This window comes from Schistocerca nitens, chromosome 4 (genome assembly GCF_023898315.1).
Source record: "Schistocerca nitens isolate TAMUIC-IGC-003100 chromosome 4, iqSchNite1.1, whole genome shotgun sequence".
Lineage (NCBI taxonomy): Eukaryota > Metazoa > Arthropoda > Insecta > Orthoptera > Acrididae > Schistocerca > Schistocerca nitens.
In genome coordinates, this window is record NC_064617.1 from 735,448,526 (window position 1) to 735,470,380 (window position 21,855).

Here is a 21,855-nt window from a genome sequence, read left to right on the forward strand (position 1 = left end):
ACTGAGCGAATAAGTGTGTGTGTGTGTGCGTGTGTGTTCCACATGTCCTCCTAAATCACTGCATCTGTTTCAATCAAACTTGGTACAAATAACAGACAACAATCGCTATGGGGTTAAGAACCATCTACCTATCATAGTTCAGGAGATGTGATGTCATAAATACTGAGATTCCTGAACAACTGCCGCATTGTGCATGACATTTAAATTTATCACTTCTTTGTTGCTAATTCTATTCGCAACACATTTTGTGACAGTATTCACATATGTCGCTAAATGTACCTAAACAAATATGTCATTGTAGACACACAGGCTCTGAGCACTATGGGATTTAACATCTATGGTCATCAGTCCCCTAGAACTTAGAACTACTTAAACCTAATTAATCTAGGGACAGCACACAACACCCAGTCATTACGAGGCAGAGAAAATCCCTGACCCCGCCGGGAATCGAGCCCGGGAACCCGGGCGCGGGAAGTGAGAACGCTACCGCAGTAGACACATAGTTCAAGAGATATGACGTCTTAAACACTGAGATGCATGAAAAAATGCCGCATCATGCATGAAGGTTCAATACTTATATTCTTTACTGCTAAGACACTCCTATAGGCGAGTCAACTTAAGGAAATCTCTTCACCTGGCAACGCTTTTAACACCTTTTAACGGCTAAGCGCAAACGTCTGTAGGTGAAAACAATCGTCGTCTATAGATTTATGAAGATACGTTGCCATAGAGACATTTACAAAATAGCGTAGCAGACAAGTGAAGCAGCTGCGCCCAGCGTAACAGAAACCGTGTGGGATATTACACCACAAACACAGTTTGTTTTTTTGTTTTTGTTTTCGTTTCTGAAAGAAAATTAACAAAATGAGTACCCAGACAATGCCGGGTTTGTCAACTAGTATGAGAATACACGAAAGGTATCAAAACTCTAAAAATACCCCTTTGATGTACATCGCGTGGCCTAATCGCGGATAATAATAAAAGGTTTATTTTATGGAAAAAAGCCTTACGTAAGAAAATTCCTTCAGTGTGTTTGTAGAGTCTGTGGCCCCAAGCATAACAAAAATAATTCCACTAGCTGATTTGCCATTTCGTGTACTATAGGACAAATGTTCTTGTGGCTCTGGGATTGCCCAGAGCGCAGGTCGTGTCCCGGCGGGTGCAGGTCGGAACAAAAGAAACAAAAACAGGCAGAAAAGCGCAAAGCGCCGACTCACGAAGGCTGGCCCGCAAGAAGGGCAGCGACGGTGGTGCATGTGGGACCCCGCGGGCCGCAGCCGCAGCTCGCGTCTGGGTGCACAGTCTCCCCCCCCCCCCCCCCCCCCATCGCGCCACGACTGCTTTCGCGGCCCCCTCCGCCGCGGCCGAGCCGCCATGTTAAAAGCCTTGTAGGGCGGTGGCGCGCACTTCACTTGTTTCACACGATCCTCAGTGCTCGGCACACGGGCACCACTCGCTCTGCTCACCGCCTCAGCGCTCCGCTCCTCGCACGACCACAAGTAAGTGCCGCCGCTGAGCCGTGCTGCCCTTCCGGTGCCGCTAAACAGGAGACTGCCGCCTGCACTCACGGACCGCCGTCTTCGTGTGTCGGACTCGAGCGAGCGTGTGAAAAATTGCATCGAAGATTGACGTTTCGTATTGGACTTCCCTGTGAGTACGGTGGTGTTCGGTGGAAAACGAAGGAAGGTTAAGGCGTAAAGTTCCCATTGACATCCGATTCATTAGAGAACTAGCTCTTGGTCACTTCTAAGGGTGTCGTACCGGTATTTTCCTCAAGTGATATGTGGAGAACCAACGCAAAATCTAAATTATATCAGTTGTAATCAGCCACATTTATTCTACTTTCCACGAAACTTTTCGGAGAAGCTGTACTCTCATCATCCCTCTCTGAAAATGCAAGTGATGTTCATAGACAGGAAAAGCACCCTGTGGCCACTGAACGGCAGTCACAGGTTATGCAAACGTCTTACATACTAGACTCCATACCTGATTTACTCTTTAACTGACAATGTTGCCCTCAAGCAATATTGATTTGCAATAGACACTGTACAAGCGCTAAAAGCTCTAACGCATGGCAGTGTTGCCCTCTGTCATCCACTGGTTATGGACATTTATTAAAGCCCATCTTTGTGGTGTTTTATCACCAGATGGCAGATATGAAGCGAAAACACGATAACTGTGTGCTGCCGGAAATCACGTGTTTTCTTTCTCCTTTTTTCTTTTTTATTGATTTGTTTGATCGCGAATGAGAGGAGACTTCTATGCAGGCTTCGTCCGTTCACATTTACAATATACAGAAACGTTTAAATTCATTTACATAAAAATGGAGTACTGTAAGGACTTTACAGCATACGAGTAACACCAGTATGTATTGAAATATGTACGAATATATTTGTATAAATAATTTATTACATTATGATAGTACCTCGATTTTTCTGAAATAAACTTATTTTCAAACTTTTAAAGCAGTCCCAAATCAAGGATTAATTGACATATATCGAGTTGATGAACGGAGCAATAGTTTCTTCGAAAAGCCTCGTGGAAAACAGTACAAATGAGGATGGATACAGTTATTTCCTTGTCCCAGTCGATATTCATAACATTTGTTTTTGCAAAAGAAGTGCGCCAGGTACACATTTTTATTTATTTATATTTCATCTTTTGGGGCAAGATTCGGGGTCGCAGTGCCATTCTAAAGCGCTGTCGTGTATACTGCGACCCCAAAACAAACCGCGAAGTAATGAAATAAAATTAAAAGAAAGCGTAGCTGCGGAGCTTCTGTTTCCAAAAAAGAAAAAAAAAAGCCTTATCAATTACGGATATGCAATTGGTATTCTCCTTCGAAAATAATGGAGAATATCCTGAAATATTCATAAGTCACGGTCAAGCCTAACTTAAAATGTTTGCATTTAAAATAAAAATCAATCAGTATGACAGGGCGCGGATTATGAACGCCGATCCGCTTCGTCTTAGGCCCTGCGTTCCCCTGCTCTAGTCAGGGAAGCCATCGCGCTACAGAATTCACATTGCATAACTCGCTCGTTATTGGACTCTTGTCAGATATCTTGTTTCTCTGCATTGAGGATCTTCTATGAATACAATGCTTTTCGCAATGAGTGAAACCGATGGACCGAGCAACTGATTCCGCAACAGTGTTGCGATGAGGTACGCTAGGACGCCCCAATTCTTCTTTTCTTGTCAACGTCTCACGTCTCGTCGTAAGAGGTGAGCGTTACCTTAATAGGCCAAGGATGGGCAAAGGGATCTGGTATGACGTTAATGAAGGGACCATAATCGCATTCACCTGATTTAGGTAAGATCTACAAAGCCTGTAGTCACGAATACTACACAGCGATTCGGATATACCTGTTTGTGGATGTGGGTGCCGAGACCATTTGATTTGACACGCTGATTTACAGAATATGTTTTTCTGATGGTACTTATGCAGTGTTCGTACTAAAAACGAACAGCCCAATTCTTGGGAGTCAGCAGGCATTCCTTTTAAAAAAACACATGCGAGGACCTAAACTAACCCCTTAAGCATTCTAGCGTACTTCTTTATACGTTTTACTGATGTACCAAAGAAAACGAAGAGTCTGGTTGCTAACTCCTTGTTAAAAAGAGTCAAGACCATTCTCTCACAACTTTTCTTTACTGTTTCCATTTATTTACTATCGATTTCGAAGCAATGATGGCTTCATCGCCTGACACTGTGATCTATGAGATATAGATCCTGTAAATGTACCCCAGCATCCTCTACTGTGGCAATTATAAGATTGCCCAAGTGTATGCGAAAGGTAGGACATAAAAATTAATGTCTGATAATGAAGTTTATTGGCCAAAACTGATAAAATTAAACAACATATTCAAAAACCCTGTTTACTACAGTCTGCTGAAAAGAATGTTTTATTTAGGCGTGGGTGTACGAAGGAAACACTAACACGCTGTGATTTTACTGCACATATAATCATGGGTTCCTTTACAGTTACAATATGGAATCGTTATTATGACTTTATTATAGTGTATTTGAACCCATTACGAGCCTTTTTTTATACGATGACATTTTTCTTCTGCCACTCTAGATTTTCCTTTATTTCTCTTCTGAAGGACGCATTTCGAGAAACAGCTGCAATTATCAAGTGTGTACTTTTTTGTGAAGTATGACAGTTTCAAGCGTCAAGTCATAGCAAGCGAAAAAAAAACCTGATAATCGTAATAATCTGCCAAAACGCGCCGTGCAGAAAATAAAGAAAACTCGTGAGTTGTAAAAGCAACAGCTATTGTATAACAAAGAAAACCATTATTATGATTATAGATTTGTAGAATTTTCAAAATGGTTCAAATGGATCTGAGCACTATGGGACTTAACTTCTGTGGTCATCAGTCCCCTAGAACTTAGAACTACTTAACTAACCTAAGGACATCACACACATCCATGCCCGAGGCAGGATTCGAACCTCCGACCGTAGAGGTTGCGTGGCTCAAGACTGTAGCGCCTAGAACCGCTCGGCCACTCCGGTCGGCTGTAGAATTTTCGTTGACAGGAAGTTATATAGTAGTTTTACAGTATCAACTGGATTATAATCTTGCAGTAGCAGCTGGATTATAATCTTGAGGGAATGTAGGGTTCAGCATAAGAGCAGAGAGGTCAGCTGATCGCATTATTCATGTATGCGCTTCTCCGGCGGCCTCAGACGGACACCACTCGTCCGGCGCAGCGCGGGTCAGCTGTCAGCACACCTGAGCAGCATTTCTGAGACTAGCCCTCTATACTTTGCGCAACGCGCCGATATTGGGCAAGCGTTTTGGGCGAACACCAAGGCTGCGTGCTGCGCGGCGTGACACAGATTCTGCGCCTGCGCAGAGCCGAGTTGGCCGGCTCCAGCTTTCCGGTGATTCGCCCCTCCCCTCCCCCTCACACCCCCTCCCCGGACGGCGGCTTCCACCGCGGCCAGTCACCCGCCGTGGCGCGCTTTCCTGCTGTTTCCTTTTTATTTACCTTTCACTTTCTCCTCCCGCTGCCGCTCCCCGCTTCTTGCTGCTCCTCTCCCTACTACTGGCCCATTTCTGGCGCGAGGGAAAACAGCCTAACCAGCACGCTGGACTGCTAGCGAAATGCCGTTAATTACCGCCCTCTGCCGGCATGTAGCACCTCCGCGCCGGATGCGCACCGCCAATTTACGGGAAATGTCTACTTGCGTGCCTCAGGCGCCAAGTTTAATCGCAGCAAGTTTAATCTCAGCCATCTCGAGTTGTTAAGACGAGGCGGAAAAATAAAAAGGCATTAAATTTCAGTTGTCCTTGCCCAGTGGCTGTCCTCGACTTCAAGGATAGCTAAGTAGGACTAATTTTGGGCTGTTCTTCTCCATACTCTACTCCGCCCAAGGGTACGTACTCTTGTTCAGTCAATCTTCATTTACAACCGTCCGTATAAGCACGCTTTTGATGTACTCTCACGTTGTTGTGGTGGTCCGAAGACTGACTCGCCGCAGCTCTCCATGCTACTCTATCCTGTTCAAGCCTCTCCATCCCCTTATGACTACTACAACCTACATCCACTTTAATTTGCTTACTACTGTCGAACCTTTACCTCTCTCTGCAGCTTTTACTCCCCCACTCTAACCACCATGAACAAACTCACGATTCGTTTATACCGCACGATGTGTCCTTATCTATCCCCTCTTTTAATCACGTTATGCCACGCATTTCTGTTCACCCCGACTCCATTCAGCACTTCGTCATTAGTTACCTCACTACCCATCTAATCTTCTCTTGTAGCATCACATTCGAAAACCTGCTCTCTTCTTGCCCAAACTATTTACCGTCCATGTTTCACTTCTGTACAAGGCTACACTTCAGACAAAGGGCTTCAGAAAAGAAATCCTAATGCTTAAATTTATATTTGATGTACGAAAGTTTCCCACTTTCAGCAATGCTTTTCTCGCTATTGCCAGTTTTCATTTGCTATCCTCTCCATTCTCCTCTCTACTTCAGGCATCGTCCGTAATTTTCCTGCCCAAATTGTAAAACTCATTTATTACTTTTAGGGTCTACTTTCCTGATCTATTTCCTCTGGCATCACCTGATTTAATTCGCTCCCATATACACTCCTGGAAATTGAAATAAGAACACCGTGAATTCATTGTCCCAGGAAGGGGAAACTTTATTGACACATTCCTGGGGTCAGATACATCACATGATCACACTGACAGAACCACAGGCACATAGACACAGGCAACAGAGCATGCACAATGTCGGCACTAGTACAGTGTATATCCACCTTTCGCAGCAATGCAGGCTGCTATTCTCCCATGGAGACGATCGTAGAGATGCTGGATGTAGTCCTGTGGAACGGCTTGCCATGCCATTTCCACCTGGCGCCTCAGTTGGACCAGCGTTCGTGCTGGACGTGCAGACCGCTTATTCAAGAAAAACGCGTTTTGAAGGTCACCTTTGTACGTTTTTCTTGAACAATTCGAGAACTAAATCCTCTAGTGAAAACATATCCCAGTACAAAATTTAAATTCGTTAAATTTCCTACAAAAAATGTCTTGTTCATTTTTTCTGTAGGAGTAATAGTTTGCTCATAGCGAACGAGACAGTATGAAAAATCTTGCACTTGATATTTGAAGGCAAAATTTGGAAATTTATGGTAAGGACTATGGGACCAAACTGCTGAGGTCATCGGTCCCTAGGCTTATGCACTACTTAAACTAACTTACGCTAAGGACAACACACACACACACACCCATGCCTGAGAGAGGACGGGGGGAGCCGCGCGAACTGTGACAAGACACCCTAGACCACGTGGCAATTTGAAGGCGTTGTGGGTTGCATAAAACCCATGGGTAGGAGCTAGGGGCAGCATGTTGGGTGTTTGAAAAATAATTCGTGGAAGTAATACGAGTTAATTTCATGTTGTTCAGTGCATAACCGTAGGATTGTGTTGCTGAAGGAAGGTTAACAGCAGGTTACGACGAGACAATTGAAGAAGAAAAAAGCAGAAAGGAAAACAAATCCAGAGTATTGCAAAAGAAAAGAGAAAAATTTAACGGTACACTCAGCGGAAAATATTCTCATTTATGGGATGCGAAGCGTTCGAAACGCAAGTATCCAAATAGGAGTGGAATTTAAAAATACACTCCTGGAAATGGAAAAAAGAACACATTGACACCGGTGTGTCAGACCCACCATACTTGCTCCGGACACTGCGAGAGGGCTGTACAAGCAATGATCACACGCACGGCACAGCGGACACACCAGGAACCGCGGTGTTGGCCGTCGAATGGCGCTAGCTGCGCAGCATTTGTGCACCGCCGCCGTCAGTGTCAGCCAGTTTGCCTTTTTTGTAGGAAATTTAACGAATTTAAATTTTGTATTGGGATATGTTTTCACTAGAGGACTTAGTTCTCGAATTGTTCAAGAAAAACGTACAAAGGTGACCTTCAAAACGCGTTTTTCTTGAATAACTGGAAAGCTGTGGCCTCCAGCGACATTTGAAGGTGTTGGTCGTTGCATAAAACCTACAGTTAGCGAGAGCTGACTCATCCCGTATAGTGGTTCATATTGTATTTCCACACAGACTACAACTGTGTACCGAATGTGAATCGAACACGTGATGAAAATTTTGGTTCCAGAATTACACAGTCAGGAATATTCATTTTAGTAGACACTTCAATGTCAAACAAGAATATTTTCTCTGAATTATTTAACTTATGATGCAGGCATCACTAAGTTCGTATGAGACTGAGAAACAGTGACCCAAATATTTCGACCCTGCTCTTAAGCCGATCGATTCCACATTTGCATTATCGGATGTTTATACGTATCGGCGAAGGAGGGGCAAGTGCGTAAACACTGGAGTCGTGTTTGGGTTGAAATCCCGTGTTTCGAACTAACCCGTGGCCATTCTATCTATCATACGAGAGTGACTCGGTATATGTCCTCATTGTCAGGACAAAGACCGCAGTGGGGCGGCAGATTTATGTTATTAATGGAAAACAATCACTTATCGCTTCTTTCTCCTTTGCCAATATTTGATTATTGAGAAAAATACCAAGTTGTGCAGGAGTCTGCAGACCTCAGTCAAGTTTTGGGGCCCATGTATTTAATGGACAAGGAAATGATGGTAAATGCATGCCACCACAAGGGCAGTGTATTCCAACGAAACTTCGAGTGAGTACACTTGTTCTATCCCGGGTAAGTTCAACAGCTACAAGCCAAAGAAGTTATTCACAGAAAAACACACACACACATTCACCTTGCGTTTGTGGGAACCCGACAGGTGATCCGTGAGGGTGAAGGCAGTATTCACTGAAACTTAAATTCTCCACGGCAGATACAAATGCGGTGCTCGCTGGCGGCCACTGGAGCCTTTGCCTTTCACTCGACAGCCTGGCCGGCAATTTTATAGCAGCCGCTCATCTGCCACGCTTTCCTCCGGCAGGGCGGTCTGCGCCAAACCGTCATTTTGAATTACACGCGACTGGAAGCCGGGTGTGCAGCACGGACACGTCAATTACCGAAGATGTCCCGTTAGTTTCGCATTCGGACATTTAATGGAGCACTCATCGCTTGCACTTCGTTAACCCCACACACCGCAGCTGCGTAATGAAATTTAAGTTCCACATCTACAAACAGAGTGTTTAAAAAAGTATCACATTCCTACAAGGGGTAGTACAGATGAAAACTTGAAAAAAAGTTCCTGTAATGATACGTCTAGAAACCAAAATCTACATTTTATTTACAGATGAGGCAAGATTCACAAAAGATGGTATAGTAGACTACTATAATACGCACTTGTGAGCATACGCAAATCCTCGAGAATTCAAGGAGCTTCAGTATCAATGTTTGATCAGGAACTGTCGGTGATAGATTGACGGGGTTATATACTTTGACAAACAGATGAACAGGTGCTTTGCGTCACCCATTTCTGCGATGAATTACCAAAACTATTGGAGAACGTTACCCCTGTAGGGAGACAATGACTGTGGTTTACACGCGACAGTACACCACACATTTTCTTACAGACCGTGCGACAGTACCTCACCGTAATGTTTAATGGGCAGCGGATTGGTCGATTAATGCCAGCTGTCGCAGTAGTTTCAGCAACATGCTCTATACTTGGGCACCCCGCCTAACTGAGCGTTTTTCATTGGCCGGAAGACGTCAGTGGCGTATCGCCTCCAATAGGTGCGTGAAAGTCAGTTTCTGGTCCATTACTGTAGTGGTTTTCCCCCCACATTTTTAAATCGCACACACTCGTGAAAGCCACCTGCAGTTGTGATTGAAACATTGGTTCATCAATTTCCAGCATGACGCGATGTATAACACAAAAGAATGTTGTGGAAACTGACTCTGAGCACGAAAACCTAGTAAAGTATACGCACCTACTAGTACGCGCAGTGTTTCCGTGAGAGAACTTTTTGCAAATACTTCTTTGCGCCGGAGGCGGTGCCGGCATCACCACCTGAAATTAGTGAAACTAACCGTACATTCCGTCCCTAGGAGTGATGGCGATACTTAAAAATGTTCTCATCACAACATTACAATCAAGATTATCCAGTAGTTTCTCTTAGTTAAAAAACAATTACAACTGTAAATATTTTGGCACATTGTTCCCGTTAGATATACTTTACACATATATAACATTTCAATTTTTGGTTAGGACAACGTCCACAACGATGGACGACGTCCCAGAAATAAATTAATATTGTTCCAATCTCTTGGTTCTGATCAAGGTTTTCGGGGGGTTTCCCTTAGTTGTAAGGCGAAGTCCAGAACTGGTAAGCCCCTCCCTTTTATTTCCAATCGGGATCCCCCAACTGCCCCACTACCAGCTTGTCTGATAACTCACTGAATATGACCGCCACTCCTGGGCCGGGTCTCGCACATCCCTCTCCAATCCTTGGAGTTGAGAATGAATGGAGTTTTAAAAAAGTCGCATTAGAGTGCCACTTTCTCTTTTTTAGAAGCTAGTTAACCAACACAGCCACGTGGCCAATTCAAGTGTCGACTGGAGTATGTCAATAAAGTGCCAATTACGCTTAGGACACCTGCTAACAGAAGCTGAGATAACTAAGTGAACCTTCATAAAAGTTTGCAGTTGATCACGACCGGATCCCACCAGGTGACGTAAAAACTACACGCCAACGAACAACACAAGGTTTCAACCTCACACTGCTGTATCGGGAGAGTTGTTTTCTTGCTTGCGTGCCACAAACATGTTGCCCATGATTCACATTAATGATGGCAGTGATGAACTGCAGTATTTCTTTAGATTTCTGGGACAACAGGGCTAAGTGACATGAGACATTCAGGGAACAGATTAACGCTTAACTGCAACAAAATGCTGTGCACACATTTTCTGACAAGAAACTCTTGTTTTATTGTCGCAAGTTGGCCAAACGACTTAAGTAGGTGATAAGCGCTTTTCGTAATGTCAGGTTCAAGAACTCGTGAAGAAATGAATGCTGCTTCACTACAGGAATAATTTCCACTGTCTGACACTGAAAAACGAAAGCTTGTTTACATCAATTACTTTCACTCTATTAGCCCCTATGGTATCGTATTTTGGGGCAACTCTTCACATTCATGGACAACATTGTTATTCCAGAAAAGGGCCGTCAGGCGGATCTGCGGTGTCTTCGTGAACTTTATGTAGGCCGTTGTTCACGTGTCGCGGAATTCTTTGTCATCCTTATGCATACACTCCATGATGGGGTTTGTAGTTGTCAATATTGACTCACTCAGACGAAACTGGAGCATTCCGTGAATACTAAACTGAAAAACAATACAACACTACCTAAAGCACTCTACGGAAAGGCTTGCGCTATTCATCGGGTTTTACAGGCATCCAGCAGGCCTAAAAAATGTGTAAAATATTCCAAGGCTTCAAATCAACGTTGGAAAGTTTCAGTGTAACACACTCCCTGTATTTTGTACTGAAGTTCCTCGCTCTCCAATGTGTTATTGATTCCTATACTTCCTCATTCTTTTTGTTTATAAATTTTCCAATCAGCATTACATGCACTCCAGACTGACTCCTTCCATAATCAGTAAACTCTGGGTCGAATGGTTCCACGGAATCTGGTAAATATATCAACAAAACAGAACAATTACAAGTGCATCTCTCAACGTAAGTCACAAGGAAACTAAGACCTCCTCAAGTAGAATCTAATGTCTTAAGACAGAAAGTACTTCTTTTTTGAGGAGAATAAAAACGACTGTGAGATGGTTTAACACAAACTGGACCTTCGAATCGATCGTATTTTGGAATCTCAATGGTCACGTTAAGAAACGAAGAGAAAATACTCGTCTCTCATGTTTGCGACGACGTGTAGGGATGTCTGCGCAGCACGTGGCACTGCTTCTGTTAGTCAGAGCAGCGTTCTTGCGGCTACCTAAGAAGCAAATGACGCAATAGGTATCCGTTGTATAACCTGCCACGAAAAACCGGTTGCCGACGAAAGAAAATGTTGCGAGAGCTGCTGCACCAGAATATCTTACGGGCTGTTATCCCCTATTTCAATTTCTACATCTCTCCAACAGAGTCAGATTTTCACCGTCAGTTTTATTTAATTTATTTTCGCCGATTTCTATAACGTGGCTCTATTTTACAGTTTTTTATTTCAGCTCGAAAGAATCTTCAAATCTGTTGTTTCCATAAGTACCTCTTTCCTGACGCTCTGCTACAATCTTTCGATAGTAAACTGCCGATATTACAGTCTAGCTCAAATTTTAATTTATTATAACAGATATCCGGTTTCGGTTTTATAGTCGTCATCATTTCCTATGGAAAACAGAAACAAAGCTATTTTAGAATTTGTGAAACATTAGTATGCACACCGAACAGAAATAAGCTACCTTAAAAACGTAGAGGCGTTGAGGATGCGTAGTTGTAAAATGAACTAATTCACAAGAGATCTGATACTCAAGTAATGGGAAAAAATTTCAAAACTTTGAGCTGGTGGCGCTGCTTTCCTTTTCTGTTATTTCTAGTGCTATGACATTTACGCACCTGGCAAAGAAATGGGTTGTGGCCTCAACATTTTGCTTTGATTGCAGGCCCATCTTGGGTCTCACACACGTTTGTTCATGTGTTTTCTCTCTGCATTCTGCAGCAGATTTTGAATTACATGGCGCACTCCACGTATAACAAATTATAATTACGCTGTAATAGGGGAATTCGACAGCAGACTGCCTTTTCACTGTGGCTCCCTTGTGCAAAAGTGTATGCTTACAGCAAAGAAAAAACTCAAGGATTAACGTATACTGCTCAAAATAAAAGCTGAAATCCTTATCGATGGAAACCATCCCTCCGACGTTGGTAATGTCTGACCAAAACATACGAAGTCTTTTTAAGAATTCAAAGACATTGCTGATGTACTTTTTTAATGAGAACAATTCGGCACGAAGATATAATACTTTCGAAAAATTTCTCACCATTAATCTTGATAACATTTCCAGCCAAAATCACAAATTATTTGAAATGTTATGCTCATAACATGTATAAAACGCGATCTTCATGTAATATGACACATTAATTGCGATTTAGGATACGCTTCCCTAAATACTGTCTGTGCGTACAGGAGTGCAAGGCCTTGGAATACATTACACGTTTAGTGAAAATGGCAGGTCGAAGAAGACTTGCTAAACAGGTCAAAACCGCATACCATCGAACATTAAACGAATTTATTCCAATTTAGACAATTACGGTTTTTCTATCATAGATATACTTCAGCTGTTTAAACTAGGTGACTAACAGCCATTAACTGTGCTGATTATTGTTCTGAAACCTGTTATAAAAGCAGACATATAAATATAACTACTAAAAATGCTATTCATGTAAGAGGGAAAAAACATCGCTTTGACCAGGTTATGATTTATTGATCACAATCTAGAGAAACATTCATTTTAAAAAGATATAAAATGTTAGTGTTATGAAATTATCACTAAAGTAAACGTATAACAAATATGATACTTCTTGGAAAATTAATATATCTTCAGCATTAGATACTCAGAAACATCAACCGAGAGACAGAAATTTTCCATGCCCAGCAGATCTGGCAGTGGTCGAAAGGAAACCCTGCTTCCGTGTTGTATCGTCCAGGAAATTGATTCTCAATGAAAGATGCTGACAGTTTTATAACAAAAAAATTAATTACTTTGTGATAAATTTTTACTGAAGACCAATATCCCGTTAGCTCTGTCAACGACCGAATGTTCTTAGTGCGTTTAGTGAAAGAGCACATCGGACATTTGCAAGAGGTACATAAAAACTGACAAGAATTGTATACAGAAGAATGGAAAAGGAAACTGAGGTTCTGTCACATGGTGATTAGTTTGGCTTCACGAAAAGTAACGCTTAGTAATGGAAGCAAGAGTTACGAAAATCGTGACCCGTTCATAGGATTTGTCTACGTAGAAAAAGCATTCGACAACGAAAAATGGTCCATGATGCTCAAAGTTCTCAGAAAAATAATTAAGCTATAGGGCAAGACCGGTTATATACAATATGTACAAGAACTAAGAAGAAACAAGAAGATTGGAAGATCAAAAACGAAGTACTCGGCTGAAATGAGATGTAAGACGGGAACGCAGAGCGTCACTCCTATTTTTGAATCTATACATCGAAGCAGCAAAGATGGAAATAAAAGAAAGGTTGAGGAATGGTATTAAAATTCAGAGTGAAAGGATGTCTTGGTACGATTCGCTGCTAATATTACTATCCTCAGTGAAAGTGAAGAAAAATTACAGAAACTGTTGAAAGGAATGAACAGCCTAATAAGTACAAAATCTGGATTGGAGAAAAACGGGAAAAGACAAAAGTAGTGAGAAATAGCAAAAACCCTTAACGTAACATAAATTTGGTGACCACAAGTTAGATGAAGTTAATGAATTCTGCTGCCTTGGAAGCATAGTAACACATGACAGACGAAACAGGGGGAACATAAAAATCAGAATAAGGCAAAGAGAGCATTCATCGCGAAAATAAGTCCATTATTTTTAAATACCGGCCTTTATTTGAGGAAAAAACTCCGAGAATGTACGTTTGGAGAACGGCATTGTATTGTAGTGTATCATGGACTGTGGGTAAACCGGAATAGAAGAACTCCAAGCGTTTGAGATGTGGTGCTTAAAAACGATGTTAAACATTAGCTGGACTCATCAGAAATGCGCTCGCTCTCAGCTGTAACAGCGAGGAAAGAAACTTATGGAGAGCACTGGAAGGAAGAAGGGACATGATGATAGGACACATATTACGACCTCAGGGAATGGACCCGTGATACTTGGGGGAGATGTAGAGGATAAAAACTGTAGGTGAAGACAGAGATTGAAATATATGCGTCAAATATTTGAAGACGTTGGGTTCAAGTGTTACTTTGACATGTATAGATTGTCACAGCAGAGAAAATCGCACATTTCGCATCAAACAAGTCAGAAAACTGACGAAAAGTTCGATCCTAATCGTACCACAAGTTTGAATATACGTTTACGTAAAAGAGACACTCTCATTAATCCGGATCTTTCTTTTGAAAATAAAAACTTTTTAGTCAGACGCTTAAGTTTCTATCCCCATTCATTTAGAAGACACATTCATTTGAAATCAAATAGACGTTTTTGAAACAGTCTATATTCAGATGTGCTTCATCGAGTTCATTTAGCCTTCACACAAAAAACGACGTCTTCTCAAACTTCGGACCGCGAGGCGGCCAAAGGGCGACCTTGCGACGGCCACCGGTGGCGCCACGATGTAGCAGCGCGCCGAATCACTGTCGGTGTCGGCACACGGTCACTGGGTCAACAGGAGATTTCACTTTCTGCCTTTCGCCAGCAGTTAGCGCCTGCGTGTCTGGCGGCACGCTACCCGCAGCACACATTGGTCCAAACAGCTGAGACCGTTACATTTAACTTTCCAAATGAGGATACGCGCTAAACAATCTGCCGATAAAAGAACTAAAATTGAACTTTTTGTCCTCATTCATTATCACATTTGACGTTGCTTCTATGCACACAAAAGTTAACCTGTACTTGAGGACAATATTATGGAAATGGAAGAGGATGTAGATGAATACGAAATGGGAGATATGATACTGCGTGAAAAGTTTGATAGAGCACTGAAAGACCTGAGTCGAAACAAGACCCCGGGAGTAGACAACAATCCATTAGAACTACTGACGGCCTTGGGAGAGCCAGTCCTGACAAAACTCTACCATCTGGTGAGCAAGATGTATGAGACAGGCGAAATTCCCTCAGACTTCAAGAAGAATATAATAATTCCAATCCCAAAGAAAGCGGGTGTTAACAGATATGAAAATTACCGAACTATCAGTTTAATAAGTCACAGCTGCAAAATACTAACACGAATTCTTTACAGACGAATGGAAAAACTGGTAGAAGCCGACCTCGGAAAGATCAGTTTGGATTCCGTAAAAATGTTGGAACACGTGAGGCAATACTGACCTTACGACTTATCTTAGTAGAAAGATTAAGGAAAGGCAAACCTACGTTTCTAGCATTTGTAGACTTAGAGAAAGCTTTTGACAATGTTGACTGTAATACTCTCAAATTCTAAAGGAGGCAGAGGTAAAATACAGGGAGCAAAAGGCTATTTACAATTTGTACAGAAACCAGATGGCAGTTATAAGAGTCGAGGGGCATGAAAGAGAAGCAGTGGTTGGGAAGGGAGTGAGACAGGGTTGTAGCCTCTCCCCGATGTTATTCAATCTGTATATTGAGCAAGCACTAAAGCAAACAAAAGAAAAATTCGGAGTAGGTATTAAAATCCATGGAGAAGATATAAAAACTTTGAGGTTCGCCGATGACATTGTAATTCTGTCAGAGACAGCAAAGGACTTGGAAGAGCAGTTGAACGGAATGGACAGTGTCTTGAAAGGAGGACATAAGATGAACATCAACAAAAGCAAAACGAGGATAATGGAATGTAGACGAATTAAGTCGGGTGATGCTGAGGGAGTTAGATTGGGAATTGAGACACTTAAAGTAGTAAAGAAGGTTTGCTATTTGGGGAGCAAAATAACTGGTGATGGTCGAAGTAGAGAGGATATAAAATGTAGACTGGCAATGGCAAGGAAAGCGTTTCTGAAGAAGAGAAATTTGTTAACATCGAGTATAGATTTGAGTGTCAGGAAGTCGTTTCTGAAAGTATTTGTATGGAGTGTAGCCATGTATGGAAGTGAAACATGGACAATAACTAGTTTGGACAAGAAGAGAATAGAAGCTTTCGAAGTGTGGTGCTAAAGAAGAATGTTGAAGATTAGGTGGGTAGATCACGTAACTAATGAGGAGGTATTGAATAGGATTGGGGAGAAGAGAAGTTCGTGGCACAACTTGACTAGAAGAAGAGATCGGGTGGTACGACATGTTCTCAGGCATCAAGGGATCACAAATTTAGCATTGGAGGGTAGCGTGGAGGGTAAAAATCGTAGAAGGAGACCAAGAGATGAATACACTAAGCAGATTCAGAAGGATGTAGGTTGCAGTAGGTACTGGGAGATGAAGGAGCTTGCACATGATAGAGTGGCATGGAGAGCTGCATCAAACCAGTCTCAGGACTGAAGACCACAACAACAACAACATGTTCAATTGTTAGCACGGTGTCCGAGATTATATTAGCTAAATTTCGTATTTGTAATAATTCATTAGCACCTTGTTGGAAGACTCAATGTGGATAGTAATATTATAAGCTTTTTTTTTTTTTACTTTAATTTCGGCCCTCTTACATTAGATACCATTACATCTCATAGCACTAAATGACGACAAGCCTATACTTTTCTTATATTCCACGCGTCTTCAAGATTGATACTTGTTTCCTTCAGATTCGTTGCACTATTTTCTAGTTCTTCTTTTCTGTACTTTTTTTGTTTTATGTTCGGTTATTATAACCGCAGTTTACCTCATTGGTGATTCTAAAATATATTCTATATTAGGTGTATTTTGATTCGAGAAAAGAAAATGTTGGTAAAACTATGAGTAAATTTCCTAATGAGTGATCAATATTAATGTTGCACGTATGTATTTTGACTATGACATTGCAAAGGAATCATGGCGTGAAATCTAACTAATGTACTTAGTATCTGAAAGAGCAGTTATTAACATATCTCGAGCGGCTATACTCAAAATATCAGATGAATTACAAGTTTTGAGAATCAGAGAGACATTTTACTAACGACATTTATGGTTACAGTGTGATATTTATAGAGAGTGTTATCGATGATCATAGCTATGTAGTCACCTATGCGCGTAATAAAGGTGTAACTGCCCGCACTGACACGGTACATACAGAATTGCCGTCTGCTGGAACACACTAAAACCGCGACAGTAGTACATGTTTCGGAAAAAAAATCTTCCTTTTGGGCTTAGCACTTCAAAACTTTGAGTACATCCTGATTTCACTTACTTGTCCTTAACTGCATGCATGCATCATACATGCGTGAAGGAAACTAACGGATCGCTGGTAATGTTGATGGGCGAAACGAAGAAACTACCTGGGTTTTTCCCCGTTTAGTGGCGGGGGAGGGGGGGGGGGGGGGAGACGGTTGGAAGTTGCTAATTAAACTTGTTCGCCGGAATAGCCACGGAGAACACAACATTACGGTGGGAAACTACCAAGCTGGGAAGGTACGATTTCGTAATTGGAATGAAAAACAGCTACCTAAACGGATGTTCTTCACTCACAGACCAACTGCTATGTTGGCATTTCCCGGTAGCCTTCATTGTTCCAGCGGCGCTTCTGCTGGCTTTTTTCAAATCTCAGATCTTATAAATAACTTACGTGCAGTACAGTGCCCAACGAAGAACTACGGCTCAAATTTTTTCCGTTGCGCTAGTGAAATCATGAAACAAACTCTCAGAAAACGCCAGACGTTAATCAACTAGCAATTTCAGTTAGTTTATTTTTTCGTTTTTTCGGTTCTTACTGAGTTAACTGACTTGGGAGTTTCGTAAGAGGGAAGACCCAATTCCAGTATGACTCACTCACGTTCGCCGACGTCACTGTCAACCTATGACTAGTGCTAAAAACATCTACCCACATTGTACTCTAAATGCTCAAATCACTGTTGAGTATATTAGCCGACAGAACGTTAAATGCCAACTCTACTGCACAGCCAACGAGCTTCTCAGGTTGGCATGTACTACCCCAGACGAGTCTCTTCGTCAGTTGCCTATCAGTCTTTGGTTACTTTCAGTGATTTTACAGACTTAACAGACAATATACAGCTTCTAACATGAATATAATAAAACGTGAATAAGACAAACTAAGAAACAGGTGACAGGAAATATTTACTAACAACGTTCCAGAGTCGCTCTCATTTTCTATCTTTTGAGATGAAGTCCTTTTATTATGTTGAGAAAGCAATGATTTATAACTCTTAAATACTTTTCAAAAATGCAGAGTTATTCATATGTACCACTGATGTTTCAGAAGACGAATGTACGAAACCACAACACAGACAGAAAATAAGCACATGTCAGTGGATATAGCACCAGATCATGTTGTTTTTTACGTGTTCTGGGCTACAGCTCCTCTCCAAGTCTCGATTCGTAATACGCACCGTCGTGTAGTTGCAGAGGACACGTCAAAAGGGGAGACGCGTCGGAACATGGTGTGTAAGGGAGCTATACGTGCTTTTCGAGTACTTGAATTCGCTAAATGTGAGTCTATTGTGACAGTTCACCGACAATTTCGTGCCAAATATTAGGTATAAACTCCAACAGAGAAAACAATCCGTTGGTCATACAACACTGCTGCATATGTGATGCGAAGAAAACAGACCGACCGGGACTGTCACATGAGAAGAAGTGTCTGCCCTTCAGGAGCCCGACTAAATCGAAGACACGTGCGAGCAGAGAACTCCAGATGCCGCCGTCAACTGTCTGGCGAACTCCACACAAGCATCTGCGTGTAAAACCACACCAGTAGCCGCTGGAAGTCACTGCGTGGCAAAAGTCAGAACGAAGCTCATTGTCCCGAGTAGTCAGCGTAGGTAACTAGCGGCTGCTGGAGGAAGACTGTTTTCCACAAAAGTTGGTTTTTACTAACGACTTGTACGTTTTGTACTTTCGCGAAATAGGGGAGATAGTGTCACAGACATGATACGTGAACTGGAGTGGCAATCATTAAGACAAAGGCGTTTTCCGTTGCGACGGGATCTTCTCATGAAATTTCGATCACCAGTTTTCTCCTCCAATTGCGGAAACATTCTGTTTGCACCCACCTACGTAGGGAGAAATGATCATAACGACAAAATAAGAGAAATCAGGGCTCGCACAAAAATATTTAAGTGCTCGTTTTTCCCGCGTGCCGTTCGAAAGTGGAACGGTAGAGAGACAGCATGAAGGTGGTTCATTGAACCCTTTGCCAGGTACTTTATTGTGAATAGCAGAGTAATCACGTAGATGTAGATGTAGAAGCCATATTTCGTGTGAGTGGAAAGGTGATTCGTCATAACCCGCGTGTCTGGCACACAGATCAAGAACACGAGATTGTGGAACACATTGGTGATTCATCTAAAATTAACGTCTTTTATGCCATGTCCTCTTAAAAAGATTATAGATAATTTTTATTTTTCGAGAAAACTGTGACCGGTTTTGTGTGTCCGGACGTGCTGCACCTATGGCGTATGCCACAATTACGCAAGACATCGGACACTTCACACTGCAACAAGACGGTGCTCCACCACACTTTCTTTCAGACGTTTCTGATTATCTCAATGCCAAATTACCTCAGCGTTGGCTGGACCCGCTTTCCATCATAACTTTCCTCTTATTCAGGGCCGCCACAGTCACCTGTCTTTACTTCATGTGATTGCTTATCACGGGCTAATGTCAAAGATCGTGTGTTCCTCCTTCTACTGCCACTTGCCATTTGAAAGTTGCAAGGAAGTGTAATTAACGCGATCGCTGATGTCGACTATGACATGCTAAGACTTGTGTCCTGTGAATTTATTCTGTCATATTGACGGTCGCTGCATCGCATATGGTGCCCAAATTAAGTACCTGTACCTGTAATGGGAGTTAAAAACTTGGAGAGATGATCTGTCCACTGATATGTGTCTATTTTCTGTAGTTCTCGTAATTTTCACGCAGTCGTTCTCTGAAATCTCAGAGATACTTATGAATAACCAGGGATTTTACGTCCAATGGGTTCCACAGCTAGAACAAAAATTTTTGAATTAGAATTGCCTTATCTGCCAATGTGGCACATCGTTGGTTTTCAAAAACCATAATTTCTCATGTCTTTATAGAAACACTAACAATTTTTGTCAAACAACAGACCATCCTCAGTCATATTCCTCAGATATCACCCTCAAGAAATTCTAAATAGACGGGGCGATTTGTAATATAAGCATTGCATATAATGTCCACTTCTGATAAACCTTCGAATTAATGACAGCATGACCTTCTTAACTACACTCAGATCAGGCTTTTGCTACGCGTAGAACTGATCGACGTGGGACTGTAAGCTGCCTTATATATCGATGAATAATCGTTGATAGAACCAGAATGAAATTTTCACTCTGCAACGGAATGTGCGTGCTGATATGAAACATCCTGGCAGAGTAGAGCAGTGTGCCGGACTGAGACTCGAAACCGGGATCTTGCTTTTCGTGGACAAGTGCTCTACCAACTGAGCTTCCCAAGCATGGCTCACGACCCGTCCTCACCAGTACATCTTTTCCTATCTTCCAAATTTAAAGGAAGATCTCGTGCGAAACGTGCGGTACTAGCCCCCCTGGAAGAAGGGATATCGTGGAAACATGGCTTAGCCACAGCCTGGAGCATGTTTCCAGAATGAGATTTTCGCTCTAAACCGGAGTGCGCGCTGATACGAAACATCCTGGAAGTTTAAAACTGCGTGCCGAACGGCGACTCGAACTCGGGATCTTTGACTTTCTCAGGCAAGTGCCCATTGATAGTTTGTTGGCTGCACTGGAGAGACAATTCCGAATCCTGAAGAAACTCGTATCGCGAAGCACTCTCGCTCCTCACCGCGTGAGTCCTGTACGCAGCGTAGCTGCCGAACGCCGTGGTGACGTTGTCAGAGGAAAGCCGCGCCGTCGGCAGTCGCGTCACGCAGACCACTAAGCGACGCGCCGCTTGGGTAAGCCTCAGTCGCCGCCACCGCTCCCTCACCGCCTCGTGGGCCCTGCTGCATCCCGACAGGTGACAGAGGACGCGACGCACACACAGGTAGGACGCGCTACCCGTACAACATGTGCTGGGTGGCCGTACTTAGACCACGGCTATACTCATGGTCTCGTATTTTGTAATCGCCAGTAGTCCAGTTTAGTCAGTCTAGCCATTTTTAAGTGATCGCTCAGGATGAACACTACATCTACACCTTACGTCGCAAGCTGTGGCTGTGGGTACTTGTAATAGCTGTAACTGACTGACCCCCGCCCCCCTTTCCCTGTTCCAATCGCGAATGGCGCATGGAAAGGATGATTGTCGACAGGGCTCTGCATTAGCTCTAATTTCTCGAATTTTCTCGTCGTGATCACTTCGCGAGATGTATGTGAAAGGTAATATGTTGTCCGGCTCTTCCCGGAAAGGGTTCTCTCAAAATTTCAATATTAAACCGCTCCGTGCTGCACAACGCCTTTCTTGTAACGTCTGCCACTAGAGTTTGTTGAGCATCTCTGAACGATACCGTGAAGAAACGCGCCGCTCTTCGTTGGATCTTCTTTATCTCTTCTACCAGTCCTGCATGGTAAGGATACCACGTTGAACAACACTCAAGAATCGGTTAAAAAATGTTCAAATGTGTGTGAAATCTTATGGGACTTAACTGCTAAGGTCATCAGTCCCTAAGTTTACACACTACTTAAT

The 21,855-nt window shown here is 42.6% G+C and overlaps 1 protein-coding gene across 1 annotated transcript in view; it reads left to right on the forward strand.

The window, feature by feature from the left end:
* Positions 1–1,363: 1,363 nt before the first annotated feature.
* LOC126252938 (zinc finger protein AEBP2) overlaps positions 1,364–21,855 on the forward strand; it is a 152,172-nt gene continuing 131,680 nt past the window's right edge. Inside the window, exon 1 of the mRNA XM_049953937.1 lies at positions 1,364–1,499. The gene's annotated coding sequence lies outside the window, so the exon portion shown is untranslated. The remainder of the gene's footprint in view (positions 1,500–21,855) is intronic.